This window comes from Macaca fascicularis, chromosome 18, assembly GCF_037993035.2.
Source record: "Macaca fascicularis isolate 582-1 chromosome 18, T2T-MFA8v1.1".
In the NCBI taxonomy this organism is placed as follows: Eukaryota; Metazoa; Chordata; class Mammalia; order Primates; family Cercopithecidae; genus Macaca; species Macaca fascicularis.
In genome coordinates, this window is record NC_088392.1 from 45866961 (window position 1) to 45884706 (window position 17746).

Sequence of the window (17746 nt, forward strand, 5' to 3'; positions counted from 1 at the left end):
GGAAAATAACAGCAAACTCAGGTTGCCAAGGTGGCAATTAGGATGGTTCATTCAGGGAATAATGAGAAAGAAACCTAGAGAAATAGTTAAACTTTTAAGATGAAGAAGAAGGAGAAATACAATTGAAAAACATATAAATGAGGCCAGGTTATGTGTAACCTAAAATGCCAGGATGGAAGTTTGGTTTGAGACCAACTTTTGAATGTCCTCACTCAAATCTGTTTGTTTACAAACCTTGGAAAGAAATGGAGGCTGAAAAGGTTACAACTCAACTGAGAAGATGTCAATTTGCCCTGTAGTTACTTGTCATTTGAGCAATTCCAAACAAAAGCAGCAAATCGAAATATCCACTCCCCTTTATTTTCTACCCTTCACTTTAAGAATACCAATTACAAAGGATTGAAAGAAAACATTTTCATGGTATTTCCCCAGACCTGATTGTATTACAAGTCTGGAGACAATCTCCAGGGCTCCAGCCAGGACACATTTACAGGATATCGAGTTTGGATTTTACACCTTGTTTTTGCCATTATGTGGAGGTTACTTTGACATTTATTATACTGCTGTTTGATACAAATTATAGTCAGATAAAGACAATCAACATTTTTTACTACTTCTTCAAATTGTGACTTGTCCTCAACAGGAGTCAATGGTAATTTTTAGTACTTTAGAAATTTAGCTCAACTCCCAGGACAGTGAAGAGTATGTTTCATACTTTTAACCTATTTAAACATTTAGTATTTAATTTAATATGCACTTACTGGTACACATTGTTACCATATCAAACAATTTTCATAAAAGACAGACATTAAGTATATGAATTAATAAACTCAAATTCACAAAAATATTTTAAAATGTGGTAATTTTCTGGTTGATGATAAAATAGAATTATGTGATTACTAAATGGAGCTTGATAATACACTAACATTAAATACCAGCACATATTTTCATAATGCTAAATCATGCATTTTCAACATGAGTGACACCACCTTCCGGGGGGTGAAATTTATACATGGGGAGTGAACCAATTTTTAGATATTACAATGGTTTATGGTCCTCCAAAATGCTCATAGTATAAACACAAACATACAACATATTTCTGGTATAAAAATTTCACAGAGGAAGGTTCTGTTAAGAAAAAAAGTATTAAAAATCTCCTTGGCATTGAGGTTCTTTAAAAAGTTTGAAAAACTATGATTTTGAAGAAATAGGTGCTTGTCTTCATTTTGCCAGTCTTCTCAACATCTTGATAACGCAAACAACTTATAAATTACTTTTAAATATTCTCAAGGTATTTGTGGGGTATATGTTTGTGTATGTGTGTGTGTGTGTATGTGTGTGTGTGTGCGCGCGCGCGTGCATGTTCTACCCAGTAAGGTATAGACTTCTCAAAGATAGAGTCTGAGCCTCCTGTGTTTTCTGACCTTCCGAAATTATAATTGATACATAGCTTAGAATATTTAGGCAGTCTGATTGATGAATCATTAGGTTTAAGTGCTTTTCTATCCCTTATTCTTTTACATTGTCTACCACTTTATATAGATTTGCTAATAATCTGTAAACTAGAAGAGTTTTTAATTAGAAAATTGTCCCAGCAGAAATTCTAATGTCAAGTAAGGAATTTGTTTTGTATGTCTATATTTTACTTGCTGAGTTTTATTAGATATGTCTCAATAAATGGGACTTTTAATTGCCTTAACTGACATTTGATTTTAACACAATTGATTCAAGTGTTAGATAAACCTCACCTCTGTGAAGAAATGGCTTAATAAATGTTAACAGCATTTATCTGTAACTTTTTTCTATTGATGACATTTATGGCTTCAATTGGACCCTTTCAATTTTGAATGGCATCGTAAGGTGGTATAATGTAGCCGGACCTGGGTTTGAAACCCTCCATTAGTCATGACTACGTTTCTGAACTGGAGAAAGTTATTTAAACATTTTAAAGCCTCATTTTATCTTATTTAAAATTAATATTATAATATAAGCCTCACAGTCTTGTGAGAATTAAACGACATAACAGAAACAAAACTGTTAGCATAGATACTAACACATATTAAAAGCAAAATAAGTGAGGATGGTGGTAGAAAGATAGAAGTAGTAGGATAGTACTGATAATCACAGTAGTAGTTTGATTTGAGATCATGTAATTTACACATCCAAGTTCCTATGTAAAATTTTTATTTTAGAAACACAACGCAGTGACAGTAAAGAAAATGATGTCTGAACCCAGGAGGCGGAAGTTGCAGTGAGTGGAGATCACACCACTGCACTCTAGCCTGGGCGACAGACTGAAACTCCATCTCAAAAACAAAAATTAAGATTCTATTATAACATATTTAACTTGAGATGTGATTAGTGACTTTTGGAAAATCAGTAGTTGTGGGGAGCAAACGAAACCAGTATGAGGTAGTTCAACCAAGTAAAATAGGGAGAAATTTAACTGAAAGAGGCCAAATAGGAGTAAATTACAGATTTCATACATGAGACACAACAGAGAAAAGGTAAAAGTTGAAAAAGCTGTCATTTTAAGGGGATATTACTAATTCAAATTTCAAAAGTGAATATTTCCACTTGGGATGGGAACCAGTTATGGATGTGCTCACAGATTATAGTTGATCATCATCTAATCTGCGGTATTTGAGAAATATTCATATCAGCTCACCAGATGAATCATCAACATGTCTCTTGAATTGAAAGAGAAACATGCAGTAGATGGAGAGAGAAAAAAAAAATAATTGGGCTACTTTGAAATCCTCAAGGAAAATAGTGCAATCAGTTGTGGTGACAAATGCCTGTAATCCCAGCACTTTGGGAGGCCAATGTAGAAGGATGGCTTGAGTTTAGGAATTCAAGACCAGCCTGGGCAATGTAGCAAGACCTTGTCTCTGTTAAAAATGAAAAAAAAAAAAAAATTAGCCAGGAAAGGTGGCATGCACCTGTAGTCCTAGCTACTTGAGAGGCTGAAATGAGATCACTTGAGCCTGAAAGTTCAAGGATGCAGTGAGCTATTACTGTGCCACTGCACTCCAGCCTTGGCAATACAGCAAGAGACCCTGTCTCAAAAAGTAAATAAGTAAATGGAAAGAAAGTACAAGCGTGTCATGAGAACAAAAGTATTCTGGTGACAATGGTGATGAGGTATTTGAGAGTGTGTAATAAGAAAATTTTATTAAGCTGAATTAAGATTTGTGAAGAGTGTACATAATGCATGACACATGCCAAGTGCATGTGTCATATGCCAAGTGCAAGAATGTGTTAAATATAAACATAGTATAATGTGTAAATAACATGATCTCCAAATTTATTTATAGAGGTAACCTTTACTCCTTAATGGTGCAGGCACACAATACACATTCATTGAAAGTACAATCATGGCAATTATATTGGAAATAAAACACCAATGATTGTTCATTATATGTTTATGGTAGAATTAAACAGGAACCAATTCCCTGAAACTGCCTAGCCAATCTAAAAGAAGTTGACAACCCAAATCTCTTCCATTCAACCAGACTGGGAAGTTAATATGTTGTGTGACCTTTCAGTTTACTTTTAATGCATATAATAAAAAGTTATAGTCACACTATTACATGTCCTGAGAAAAAAGGAAATTAATTATGAACATCTCATTGAATATAGGGAGTCTTGAATGTCTACAGCTTCCTTTAAAATATCATTGACATAATTCCCCCACTGCTGATTGTACGCTTCTATAGAACTCATCTAAATGTGCTCAATGAATCCCTACAGAGTTTCTGCATCATTAACTGTTTACATGGTGACCTCAATAGAATGGATTTAGTCTGATGAGATATATATCTCACAGGTTGCCTCAGGCAGCAGTTGTAATACTCCATATGACTCTGCGATATATTGAAAGATGAAAAATATCACATTACCTTTCTTAATCTCATCTCATTGAGCACTGAAATTCCCCTTGTGTTTATCTCCATATAGCCTCCGTAATGCTGTATCTTAAGCTATATCCCTGAAGTCCTCAGTTTCCACTGATTTGGAGTGAAAGAGGTATGTATATATGTATATGTGTGTGTGTATTTATATGTGTGTATCTGTACATATATATGTAAATAGTGCTTCATATATATATATAATGCAGAATATATATGCAACACTATTTATTTAGCACTATTTATTTATATATATGTATAGCACTATTTATTTCCTCCTACATTCCAAAGTTCTATAATCCTAAATTTGAAAGCAGGTGCCTTTAAGTGTTGAACTCATTTTTTAATGATCCTATTATTTGCTTTCCAAATTATAATGCCAAGGAAACCAATATATTCAAATGTCACTGAGCATCTTTCTAGAAATAATGATTTCTTAATTAGCTAAATGTTAGAAAAAGAGAAGAAATATATTACAACACAATAGTTGTCTGGTAGTAGAGTCTCTATTATAATAATGATTGGATAGATGGAATCATTCAGCAGATGATTCAGAGAAAGATATAATAATGCTATTTGAGTTTTGCATAACACAATGCCTTCCAAACTTATCTTTTGATATACTGTAATAAACCTGATGCATGTAGAACAACATAAATTTTAACAAGAAGTATAAACATAAGAGAAGGCACTATAGCTGGGTTCTGGTCCCAAAATAGCTGGAAAACTCTGCTTTATTGTGCAAATAGCTTTATAATTTGTGGCCTCATTTTTTACATTTCTAAAATTTGGGAAATGGGTGGCACAGTCTCCAAAAATTTATGTCAAAATTCTGTCATACTATGTGATATTGGATACCATTCCTGTCTATAAAATTATTGAACTAGTATATCATGTACTGTTAAGTGTGATTAACTAAAAAATTCTATGATTTTAGTGCTTTTCCCTATTTATGTATTCACTGACATTGTTTTCCAATACAGGCTTAGAATGTTTCCTTCAATTATTTTTGATAATTATCTTCTAATTAATTGTGCATTTACTAATCTTTCTCTCCCAGTCATACTCTATTCAATCATTAGATTCATGTTTCTAAGATATAAGTATTCAAAATTAGTCAATAATCAGTAATGTTTAGAGAATAAAATCATTTCTGTCTAAATGTATCTCATAGTGTATTTTATGTTATATTCCATTTGCACCTTTGTTACATCCTTTATTGGCTCTTTATGCCCATATCAATTTCTCTCCTATCCACGTTCCTCTAAAACCTAAGCTTAGATATGCCTTTTAGTTGTTATTCACTTATAGAAAATCTCTCAAAAGCAGGCTTATCATTCCTTGCATTACCTTCAGTTCTTAGCACAATAATGAACATACAGCTGGTGTGTAGTAGATAATCACTGCTGAAATAGATAATAGATACCTTTTAAAAAATACTTTACCATCCTTCCTCATTGCAGTAGGGATTGGGTTTTGAAACTTCTAAGAATGAGATGGATTTTGGTTATTCCATCTATATCTTCTTATCTGAGTCTCTTCACATCAAAGACTGAATTTTCAAAGGATTTTAGTATTTTTCAATTTAGAGTTAACTTCAGCTGAAAAGTTGGATGGAAATATTTCTGTGATGTAATGAAAAGGTGAGATGAAGTCAGAATATTTGATTTTACTACCCTTAGTCTCTTCACTAGTCTAAAGGAAATACACATGTCATCTATACTAACCTCACTGGCTTTTCAAGGGACCCAGATGAGGAGCTGGATGTGAAAGCACTTAAATATTGCAGAATGTTGTGAGATGAGATGATTTTGTGTTTTATTAGCAGGAGTATTGTGGGTAGTAGCAATAGTAGTAGTAATTTTAGTAGTGTTTGCGGTATCATTATTTAGGATTCTTTTGGTCCATAGGGGTAGGAAGTATTCTCAGGACCACCATATCTGATACATAAGTTGTATTTGTATATCATTTATGTGTATGCATGCATGTGTTTGTGTTTACGCATACATACAGTATGTATGTGTATATCTGTATATGTATATTTGTATTTGAAATCAAAGGTACATACATGTTCTCCTTTCCAAGCTATCACACAATGGTTCCTTGTAACTTGATTCTCTAGATTATATATACGTACATATATACACATATATTACATATAATATACACATATATTATATGTATTTTTTCACAACATACAAATTAAGTGCTTAAGGCTGGAAAGAAGCATGAATTATCTTGATGTCTTCAGCTGTATCACAGTCCACTCAGGATGCTATACCAAAATATCACAGACAATGTATCTCATAAACAAGAGAAATTTATTTCTCACAGTCCTTGAGGCTGGGAAATTCTAAACCATGAGTGGACAGATTGGGTGACTAGTGACCCATTCCTTATAAGTGGTGCTTTCTGGCTGCATATTCATATGTGGAAGAGGAAAGGGAAGGGTCCCTCTGGGGTCTTTTTTACAAGGGCACTAATCCCATTCATGAGGGCTCTGCCTTCATAACTTCTCAAGAAACCCACTTTCCTAACACCACCACTTTAGAGGTTAGGGTTTCCACGTTAATTTGGAGGCATACAAACATTCAGATCATAACAGGTTGCAAGGAACTGAACGCATTCAAAAAGACTCAAGTACAAAGTTGCTTAATTAAAGATTTCAGGAGGTAATCCTGTGAACAATCAGGTATGACAAGGCATACAGAAATTGAGAGTAGGAACAAAGCTTATTTCCTTAGTCTCTTATTGAAGCGTATTTTGCATTTCTGGTCATTTTCTCATGTGCTTTCTCATAGTCTCTGGGCTTTCTGGAACTTGCTCATGCATTTGGTTTGCCGTGGAGCTTAGTCACACACAAACTTAACGTGACTTTTTATTTTTAGAGCTTACCATTAGTTGATTGATTGATTCTTAAGGTTTCAAAACTCCGATTTCCTTGGAAGGGAAACATAATGGACCCTTTGAAAACTGGGGTTCACCAACGGTTTCATAAGTTATGGGCTATAGATAATAGTCAGTTGGGAGAGGGGGCAGAAATGTATTGCACACAGAGTTAGCCCTTTATGGAGAGTAGACTCTTCCACAACAGACTATTTGTGATGAATCAAAGCTTTAGATGTCTTTTCCATAATAAAAATCAACTTTTTATATCATTCAAATGAAACTAACAATTCTGTGTCTTTGTTAAAAATAACTCCATATTTACTGATACATGTAAAGTATCTGCAATCAATATATAGGAAATCTATCCATTTTGGGGGATATCAGACAATGCATCTCTTACTCAGTATAATTGTCCAGATACTTTCTCATCTCCTCCTGCTAGTGATCAAGAAAGTTTTTTGCTCTGACCTCTAAGGTACTGCTTCACAAAGTAAGTCTTGTCCATATCTTTAATTAACTTATACAAGAATAGACCATATGTTCATGTTTATAATTCCTTTTTTATATGAAACAAGACTGAATAGAATGGCGTGAAAGAACCTGTAAATTGTTGGGGGACAATTAAATGGCATTCAAGTGTTTTACTGTGGTAATTTTCTTGCCTTTTATCATATTGAATTTGTATTTTTAAAGGTAGATAAATTTCCTCTTACTAATTTGCCTTTTATTTTTCCTTGAACAGGGTCAATACTTAAACTTTTTTGTTATCCTAGATATTTTGAGACTGTAATAAACTCATGGACCCCCTTCCCAGAGAAATGTTTCAAAATTAAAAATTTCTATCCCATTTTATGTGCCTCATTGAATTTCCATAGAACCCCTAGAGGTTCAGAATTCACTTACCAAATGTACGAACATAATGGAAATGATTACAGAAATGCTGCCCAATCATGGTTTAGAAAACATGCTTAAATAGGACATTATAATTATTGATGTATCCTTCTTCCTGAGTTTTCCAAGTTCACCAATATATGAGTTGAAACAAATCTCCAAAAATAGTTTAAGTGCCCTAGATTTCATTATGCTAGTGGACTATCCAAGATAATCAGAAATCTAACAGATGTCAGAGAAGCTCAGTGGTGTTGAATTTTTTTAAGTATAGAAAACTCTTTTTTTCAAATGAACTCCCTACAAAGAACCCCAATATGTAAAACAGATCAAAAGTTTAGTTGGTTAGTTGAAGTGCAATTTGGTGAGGCCATGTATGGGTACTACCGATAAATCCTTTCCTCACCTGTCTATTCCAGCTGCTAATAGAACTCTTTAGATTCCTCAGGGATCTGAAACACATAAATGAGCCAACGATATAATGAAGAAAGAGAAAGAGTATTTTAGATAGAATCAGTGGCACTTACAAAAGTAACAAGGAAAAAGACAGTAGTTAAATATTGCCTTAAAATTATATTGGAAGTCAATAGAGAATTGATAATAGACTTCTAAAATAACAGCCTCTAGCTGGGCATGGTGGCTCATGCCTCTAATCCCAGCACTTTGGGAGGCTGAGGTGGGCGAATCATGAGGTCAAGAGATCGAGACCATCCTGGCCAACATGGTGAAACCCCATCTCTAGTAAAAAGTACAAAAATTAGCTGGGTGTGGTAGCATGTGCCTGTAGTCCCAGCTACTCGGGAGGCTGAGGCAGGAGAATTGCTTGAACCTGGGAGGTGGAGGTTGCAGTGAGCCGAGATTGTGCCACTGCACTACAGCCTGCAACAGAGCAAGACTCTGTCTAAAAAACAAAATAAAATGAATAATAATAATAATAAAAATCAGCCTCCTTTTTCAGGGACTCGTATTCTACAGGAAATAATTTAAATATTATTTTACAAGAATGAAGAATGAGTAATTTAATTAGGTTTAAATTTTAGAAAGATCATTCTGGAAACTGTATAGAAGATAAGTTAAGGGAAGAGATTGGAGACAAAAATATGGAAGATAATTTAAGTAATTCAGAAGAGATATTATTAGAGCTAGAATTAAGAAAATAACGTTGAGAGCGAAGAAAGGTAACAGGTTCCAAAAATATTATGAAAGTAGAAGAAGTGACACATCTTGGACAACTTGTATATGGTGATCATGATTTCCATCAAGTTGTCCATGTGTAGCACTAAAAATAAAGGAAGAATTACACAATAGAAGGGCTAGATAATTACAAGTTAACCCTTTCCTATGTTCTAATTCCTTCATGTGCATAAAATATCACTTTCCAGTTACATAGTGATTTCCCCTGTTACATTATATGTTTTATGAAGAATTCTCTAAAGTGAAAGTGGAAATTGTTTATTCAAACTGGATTAACTATCAGAAGCAAGTGTATTGGTAAGTTGAGAAGAGTGGCTATACCATAGCTAGGCTCTAAGAAAAAACATATTATGTATGTTTAACGATGTCTACCATGTCTGTGGAAGAGAGAAATACATTTTTATATCTTCTACATGGTTATTATCTACATATCTCTATATATCACCTTCCCTGCATAGATTTGTTAGAAAGAATATTTATTTTTCAATAGCAAGGCCAAGAAAGACTTCCACATTTGGTGAATTAAAATAAGCTTGTGCATGCCTTAATTAATTGCTTTATTTATTTATTTATTCATTCATTTAGATAAGATTTCTATGTATTTCTCTCAAGGTACAAGATTGAAAGTAATGGCAAGACTGCAATTACTTTTATACCAACCTAGTAGTAAAGAAAAAGAGATAGTCTTTGTCCTTAAGATGCTTAAGGCTGAGAAGTAGACACTAGTGTAAGCATAACATGACATAATTAGGCCATAATATGTGGTGTGCATACTTGTGGTAACACATATTACTAAAGGCAGTCAGTATCACTACAGTGGATATCAGATTAATACCATGTAAGTATCTGGATCTTGTTTAGATCAGGTGTTGGCAAATGGCGAAATTTGGGTGAGCGAAAATAGGTGGCAGATTATGGTAGGCTATGGCTAGGTTATTAATCTGTCTCTCTAGCTCCTCTGCACCAATGTTCTCTGCTTCTTTGCCAATTCTCTATGCTCCGCGGACTCAGGGTTCCTGTCTTGCTTCTGGCCATCCATGGTGCCCTGTCCCTGCTTTCAGGGAGGGCTCTCAGCTCTGGGTCTTGCCCTTACTCCCCATTCTTTGGTATATCTTGATGAGAGGGGCACGTCTGAATTTCTAGGGTTTTATGAAGCAATTTTCCTTCTTCATTAAGTAGTAAACTTGTAATCATCAAAGGCAAGGTAAAGTTATTCTAGTGAAAATAAAATACCTCCCTCTCCACCAGAAATTCCAGTCTGTTTTAGAGAGGACTATTTGAGGATACCTGGGGGAATGCAGATATAACAGTTTGGTCTAAATCTCATAACCCTTCTGGAACATATCTAGGTTCTAGTTACAAGTGTCTAGAAGAAAGTGCAATGCTTTGCAGCAAACACATATACTGCCACAGGGCACTGAAAAAACCCACCTTTGAGGAAGATCTCTAGGCACAGGTTTTCTTCGGGTGTCTGGACCACACCACATAGACAGTGTATTGCGTGCACACATGCATGAAAATGAGTTACCTTCAGGAAACAATGAGGAACTTACTCAATGGCCAATGTAAACCCAGTATCCTTAGAGAAGAGGTTGTCAACAGTTCTCTAGAATTTATTGTGGTGCTGATCATATTTGGATATGTCTGGCTTACTCTTTGGATATCTCTGTTCTAGGAAACTGTTCATCTGCGTCTGAGTTGGGATGGAAGCAACAACAAAAAAGAAACAATAGCAAGCACAGTTTATTTCTATTGTCCCATAGGCTAATCAAATAGACACACAATAAATGTGTACTGACCCAAGCAATAAATATATATATATATAAGATATTTAATTCATAAAGACTCAATGTATTTTCATTAATGCTGAGGCTTTTTTTTTTTTTTAAAGACATAAAGTGTCTGTTGCCCAGGCTGGAGTGCAATGGTGGAATCATGGTGTACAGCAGCCATGATCTCTTGGAGTCAAGTGATCCTCTTACTTCAGCCTCCTGAGTAGTTGGGACCACAGGTGTGCACCGCTACATCAGGCTAATTTTTATTTTATTTTATTTTTGTAAAGACGGGTGTCTCACTATGTTGCTCAGGCTGGTATTGAACTCCTGACTTCAAGCAACGCTCCAGTCTTGCCCTACCCAAATCCTAAGATGACAGGGATGAGCCATCGTGCCTGGCCCCCTGCTATAAATTTTTAATAAAAGATAGGTTACTTTCACTTTCTATCTTTCTGCTTCTCCATTTATCACTTTCTTTCCTGAGTGGACATATGGCCTCCTGCAAAGGATACGTGCCATAAGCTGATGCTGCTTTCTCTTCTGTGCAATATAAAATATATACATTATAGAATGTTCTGTCCTTTGATCCATTGCTTAAGAGTAGATACTAATAAAGTATCATCATCATCATCATCATCATCAGGAATTATAGCATATACTTTGAGCCCATATTACTGTGTATGTCATTAACTGCCAACATTCTGTTAGTATCCTAATTGGGAATCACTTAATTAAACTAACAAGGTCAATAGTAATTCTTTTTTCTTATGCTCGAGAGCACATTCACAACCATGACATTTTTTTTTCTCCTTCAGATTAAATGACTTTGTTTTCAAACATTCATTAATTCCAACCCTAACACTTTTTCCCCAAACTGACCTGCAGTGTAGATTGGAGACACACACACACACACACACATACACACACACACACACAAACATGCACATACACAGAGAAGGTTGCTTGGGAAAGGGCTCCTCCTCTCTTACTTTCAGTGTACTGCTAGAGATTTGAGCAGGTTCAATGATAAATCATGCAGTGTTTTGGTTTATTCTTCATTGCAATTTCCCAAAAATATTTTTGACAACCATTTAATTTGCAGTGGAATATTTATGTACTAACCCCACACTTCAAGCAATTTATTTTTGAAAATGAAGTAGGAACAATAGACACAATAGTATGATTTCAATAAATTACAAAAATTTACAGCAATTGTTGCCATATTAGGATATAGCTTACTGTCTTCAGAAACAGATAAGATTTTAAGAGGAAAAATGCCTTTCAAAATGACAAGCAAGATATAAAATTGAGACAAACAGCTCAGGAGAGTGAGTACCCAGCTGTGCATAGTATTATTTGTGAGCTTGTTTCATTTGCTTTTTTGAAGGATTCCGTTCCTTCCTGACTCTGGGATAGAATGTCCTTTTTAAAGGCTGATACATAAGAAAACGAGTACTCTGCCTAATAATTTGGCCTGCTCTTTCTATTCACAAAGCATTAGAATTAGGTTTAGTTTCCCTATGTAAATTGGGAAAGAATAAAAGTTTACCTTTTTGACTTAACAGTAAAGCTTCTGATTTCACATTCTTTGTTGCTGTAAGAAGAATCCCACTCTGTCCTTTATAAACACTAATGGGATTAAGGGCAAACTGGATATTTATTTTTCAGTGACATGTTTCTTGGCAGAGGCTATAACTTCTGATTACTACAGTCAGACTTTCCAACAATTCACTCATCCTATTGTATTTAAATATTCTTGTAAGCCAAAGGCACTGCATTGCTACAACTACAGTGGGAATAAATCCATCAACAGATACTTCCTAAGCATTTACCACGTATTAGACACTATGTTAGGCATGAAGAAGGTTTCAAACAACTGTAAAGCATCAATAAGACTTCAATAGACTAACAACTATATCAAAGGATAAATAATAGTGATTTAAAATATGAACAAAATGTTACTTCAGAACAAGACAATGCTCCAAGAAATGTCTCATTTTCGATGAATAAAATAGGATTACAAAGTGAGTACTTTATGCACTAACTGGTCCAGAAACAAATGTCTCATCTCAGATGAATAAAGTAGGATTACAAAGTGAGTTACCCACTAACTGGTTCAGAAGCTGGGGGACAGAAAACAATGTTCTTAGAAACAAACAAACAAACAAAATTTGGTGCTTGCTTTAGCAGCACATATACTAAAAGTGTAAAGAAAGAAGGAATTTGGGCTGGATCTACATATTATAAAAAGAGGTAGGTTTTGAAATAGAGAAGAGAAGGGAGTGTGAACTTTCACAAAGTGAAAATGATGATATGTGTATGGTCTGAATCTTCCTCTACTCCAAAATTATATGTTGAATTCTGACCCCCAAGTTGATGGTATTGAGAGACAGGATCTTGTGGGAGGCAATTAGGTCATGAGGGTGGAGCCCTAATGAATAATATTAGTGCCCTTGTAAGAAACCCCAAAGAGGTTCCTTATTTAGCCCACCATGGGAGGACACAGAGAGAAAAGAAGGCCATCTGTGTACCAGGAAGCATGCCCTCACTAGACATGAATCTCCTGGCACCTTGATCTTGGACTTCCCAGGCTCCAGTACTGTGAGAAATAAATCTCTATTGTTTAAAAGCCATCCAGTATATGGTATTTTTCTTTTAGCAGCCTGAATGGACAAAGAGAATAGGGATGTTAAAATTTTAAAAGTCCTTCTGGAAGACACTAAACATAGCATTTTGTAGGAGCGAAATGTTTGTACTAACACTGATGAAAATTAAGTAGAGTAAGTTTAAAAGTCTAGTGTTAAGGAATTTAAAGACAGAGTGTTTTTCTGTATTCTATTTTATATAGTTTGAAATTTATTTGTTTTGTGTTGCCCCTCTTGCAGGGATGACATGTAATTTTAAATTTAATTTTAAAGGGACTAAAATGTGTTCCCTACTTATATATTCTTGAATTTACTTTTAAAATTTCAGCAGCGTTTTGGTTATTCAGCAGAATCTAGCACTGAAAAGAACAGAAGAAAAAAGCATGGACTCACAGAATGAATATTCTGGTTGGAGTAAACACATAATCAATAAAATACATAAGTAAAACACTTTACATTTTAGATATAGCTAGGTATATAAAAAAATAAAGTCAAAAGAAAAAAATATGAAGTGTTTGGGATGGTGCATCGAAGTGTTTGAGGGTCCAGCAAATGCTTCTCTGAGAAGGTGACTTCTGAGTAAAGACCAACAGGAGTGAGAGTCTTCCATGCGGATATTTGGGGGCAGGAAGAACATGGAAATCAGGGGAAGGAGTATGTACAAGGCCCAAGAGAAGGAACAGTCCGGAGGGATTGGAACAGCATAAGCAAAACAAGAGTGGTAAATATGAAGTCAGAGAGAATAAGGATCAACTTATGGAGGAGACTGCAATCCCCCCGAGGACACTGGCTTTTACTCAGAACTATGAAACTACTACAGGACCATGAGTGGAAGTTTAATGTGATCTGACTTACAATGCGTTATGCAGTGGATATTAATATTACTATTGAATATATTTATAGACAAATGAGGTTTCAAAATTGCTACTGTTGACTTAGAAAGTTAAAAGCACAGAAGTTGAAAAAAAGGTATTCAATTATGTGTGTACTTGAGTTAGTCCATTCTTGCATTGCTATAATGAAACACCTGAGACTGGGAATTTTATTGGCTCATAGTTCTGTAGGCTTTTCGAGGAGGCATGATGCTTACATCTACTTGGCTTCTGGGGAGGCCTCAGGCAGCTTGCAATCATGGCAAAAGATAAAGGGGGAGAAGGCATATCACATGGCTAGAACAGGAGCAAGAAAAAGAGGGAGTAGGGTAAGGAGGAGCCACACACTTTCAAATGACCAGATCTTGCAAGAACTCACTATTATAAAGACAGCACCGAGCCATGAGGAATCCACCTCCATGATCCAAACACCTCCTACCAGGCCCTACCTCCATCATCGGGGATTACAATTCAAAACAAGATTTTGGTGGAGGCAAATATCCAAACTATATGATTCCACCCTGGCCCCTCCCAAATCTCATGTCCTTCTCACATTAGAAAATACAATATGCCTTTCCAAGAGTCCCTCAAAGTCTTAACTCATTTCTGCATTAATTCAAAAGTCTCATCTGAGTCTGAGTCTTCCATCAATGAGTCTGCAAAATTAAAAACCAGTTATTTAGTTCCAAGATGCAATGGAGGTATAGGAATTGGGTAAACATTTCCTCCCAAAAAGAAGAAACTGGCTAAAGGAAAGGCGCTACAGGCCCCATGCAAGTTTGAAACCTAGTAGGGAGGTAATTAAATCTTAAAGCTCCAAAATTATCTAATTCCATGTCCCACATCCAGGGCACACTGGTACAAGTGGCAGTCTTCCAAGACTTTGGGCAGCTCTGCCTCTGTGGCTTTACAGAGTGCAGCTCCTATGGCTACTCTCACAGGTTGTTGAGTGTTTCCTTTACCACAGTTTCACCAGGCAGTGCGCTGGTAGAACTCCATGTGGGGAATCTAAACCCACATTTCACCTTGGCACTGATCTAGTGTATGTCCTCTGTGAGGGCTCTGACCTGGCATCAGGCTTTTGCTTAGAAACCCAGGCTTTCTCATACATCCTCTGAAATCTAGGTAGAGAATTCCAAGCCTCTTTTGCTCTTGTGTTCTGTGTACTCGCAGGCTTAACACCATGTGGATATCACCAAAGCTTCAGCTTACACTCTATGAAGCTGCAGCCTGAGCTATATCAGGGTTCCTTTGAGCCAAGGCTGGAGCAAGAGTGGACAGGAATCAAGGAGCAGTGTCCTGAAGCTGTGCAGAGCATTGGAGGCAGAGGCACTGTACCTGGCCCACAAAACCATTCTTCCCTCCTAGGCCTCTGGGCCTGTGATGAAAGAGGTTTCCTGGGAGATCTCTGAAATGCCTTCAAGGCCTTTTCCCCAATGTCTTAGCTGTCAGCACTTGGCACCCTTTTAGTTAGGCAGATTTTTCTAGCAAACCTCCTTGAACTCTTCCCTGCAAAAAGCTTTTTCTTTCTCTGGCATATGGCCAGACTGCAAATTTTCCAAACTTTTAGGCTCTGCTTCCTTTTTAAACACAAGTTCCAACACTAGGTCCTTTATTTCCTCCTGCATCTGAATGTAGGCTGTTAGAAGCAGCCTGGTCACATCTTGAATGCTTTGCTGCTTAGAAATTTATTCCAGTAGATACCCTAAATCATCATTTTGAAGTTCAAACTTCCACGGATTTCTAGGGCATAAACAGAATGCAGCCAAGTTTTTTGCTAAGGCATAACACGTGTGACCTCTGCTCCATTTCCCAATAAGTTCCTCATTTCCATCTGAAACCTCCTTGGCCTGCAATTCCTTGTCCACATTACTATCAGCATTTTGCTTACAACCATTTAACTGGTCTCTAATGAGTTCCAAATATTCCCTCATCTTCCTGTCTTCTTCTGAGTCCTTCAAACTTTTCTAACCTCTCTGCCGGTTATCTAGTTCCAAAGTTGCTTCCACATTTTCAGGCATCTTTATAACAATTTCCTACTCCTTGGTACTGATTTTCTGGGTTAGGCAGTTCTTGCATTGCTCTAAAGAAATACTTGAGACTTAGTAATTTATAAGAAAATATTTGTAATTGGTTCAGAGTTCTACAGGCGACATAGTGCCAACATCTGCTTCTGGGGAGGCCTCAAGAAGCATTTAATCAGGACAGGTGAAGCGACAGCAGTCATTTCACACAGCAGGAGTAGAAGCGAGAGAGAGAGAGTGTGTGTGTGGGGTAAGGTGCCACACACTTTTAAATGACCAGATCTCATATGAAATCAGAGCGAGAGTCCACTTATCACCAAGGGGATGGCCCAAGCCGTTCATGAGGGATCCGCCCCCATGATCCAAACACCTCCCAACAAGACTCACCTCCAACACTGGGATCACATTTCAACATGAGATTTGGGCAGACATAAACATCCAAACTATGTTAATACTTCTAAAGACTAACAACCAATACATTTAATATCTCCTAAAATTAAGTGTTGAAATTCCTATGTCACGATTATTTTTAAATTAAATTGGTATAATTTGCTGAAAGAGTGTAAAATCTTCAGACCTATAGGAGTTATGTTAATAAAATAATATATCTTTATGAAAGTACTTTCTGTTCTTTAGTAACTTAGTTTGGTTCAGCATTTCTGTGTGAATTAGTGAACAAACTTAAGATTGCAAGTGAGTTGATATGGATTTTAAAGCCAGATGAACAACTAACTAATTCTACACTTGTAGGTAAACAGTTAATTTATACAGACCTCAGCCAACAATTCCTACCCTGCCCATCTTATGTTATTCCTACTTTGGACCCTTTAAAATGCAAGCAGGGTACTCCCTCAAGTGCAGTGCTTCCAGTACTGAGCCAGATCACTCTATCCTCCTTTTCCTATTTTCTGTTTTTCACTCTAATCTCCTGTGATTATTTAACTGCTGCTCTATTTCATAGTCACCTCCAGTGCCCATACCTTACTTGCTTTGTAAAGTACATACTTTACTTGCAGTATAAAGTATTATTTTAGCTTCCCATCTCCATCTCCCACCTTTCTCCCTGGACTCCATTCGATATTCTTCCTCCCATGATTCAGGAGTTCTCTTTGGTATACTCCCACTTGGCTTGCCTGTCAAAACAGGGATGTATAATTTTGTACATGGCTAACATTCTATACTAACAAATCCACACCTATGGTAACTTTCCCAAATACACTGTATTAAGTTTTGCTTCTTCAGGTCCTCAACTGGTAATGTTAGTCTTGACTAACATGATGGATTCATAATAGATGACCTTTGGTAGTCATTGAAAATCTACCTAAGTTCTTTGCTGGACATTCAATAAGCACTATGAAACCTATTCTGGGTATTTTGTCGTTGACTTGGACATTTGGAAACAGAGCAATACAATTATAATCCTCACCATCAGCATAATCACTGACATCACCATCATTATTATAGTTAATGCATACTGAATACTTGCTGCAAATTAGGGTTAGAGCCAAGAATAGTAATGGGTCATCTCATTTAATCTTCACAACTATC

At 36.1% G+C, this 17746-nt stretch overlaps 1 long non-coding RNA gene across 1 annotated transcript in view; it reads left to right on the forward strand.

The window, feature by feature from the left end:
* LOC102131594 (uncharacterized) overlaps positions 1 to 17746 on the forward strand; it is a 60656-nt gene that overhangs the window by 11753 nt on the left and 31157 nt on the right. Inside the window, exon 2 of the long non-coding RNA XR_006693990.3 lies at positions 3961 to 4029. This is a non-coding gene — a long non-coding RNA (uncharacterized lncRNA). The remainder of the gene's footprint in view (positions 1 to 3960; positions 4030 to 17746) is intronic.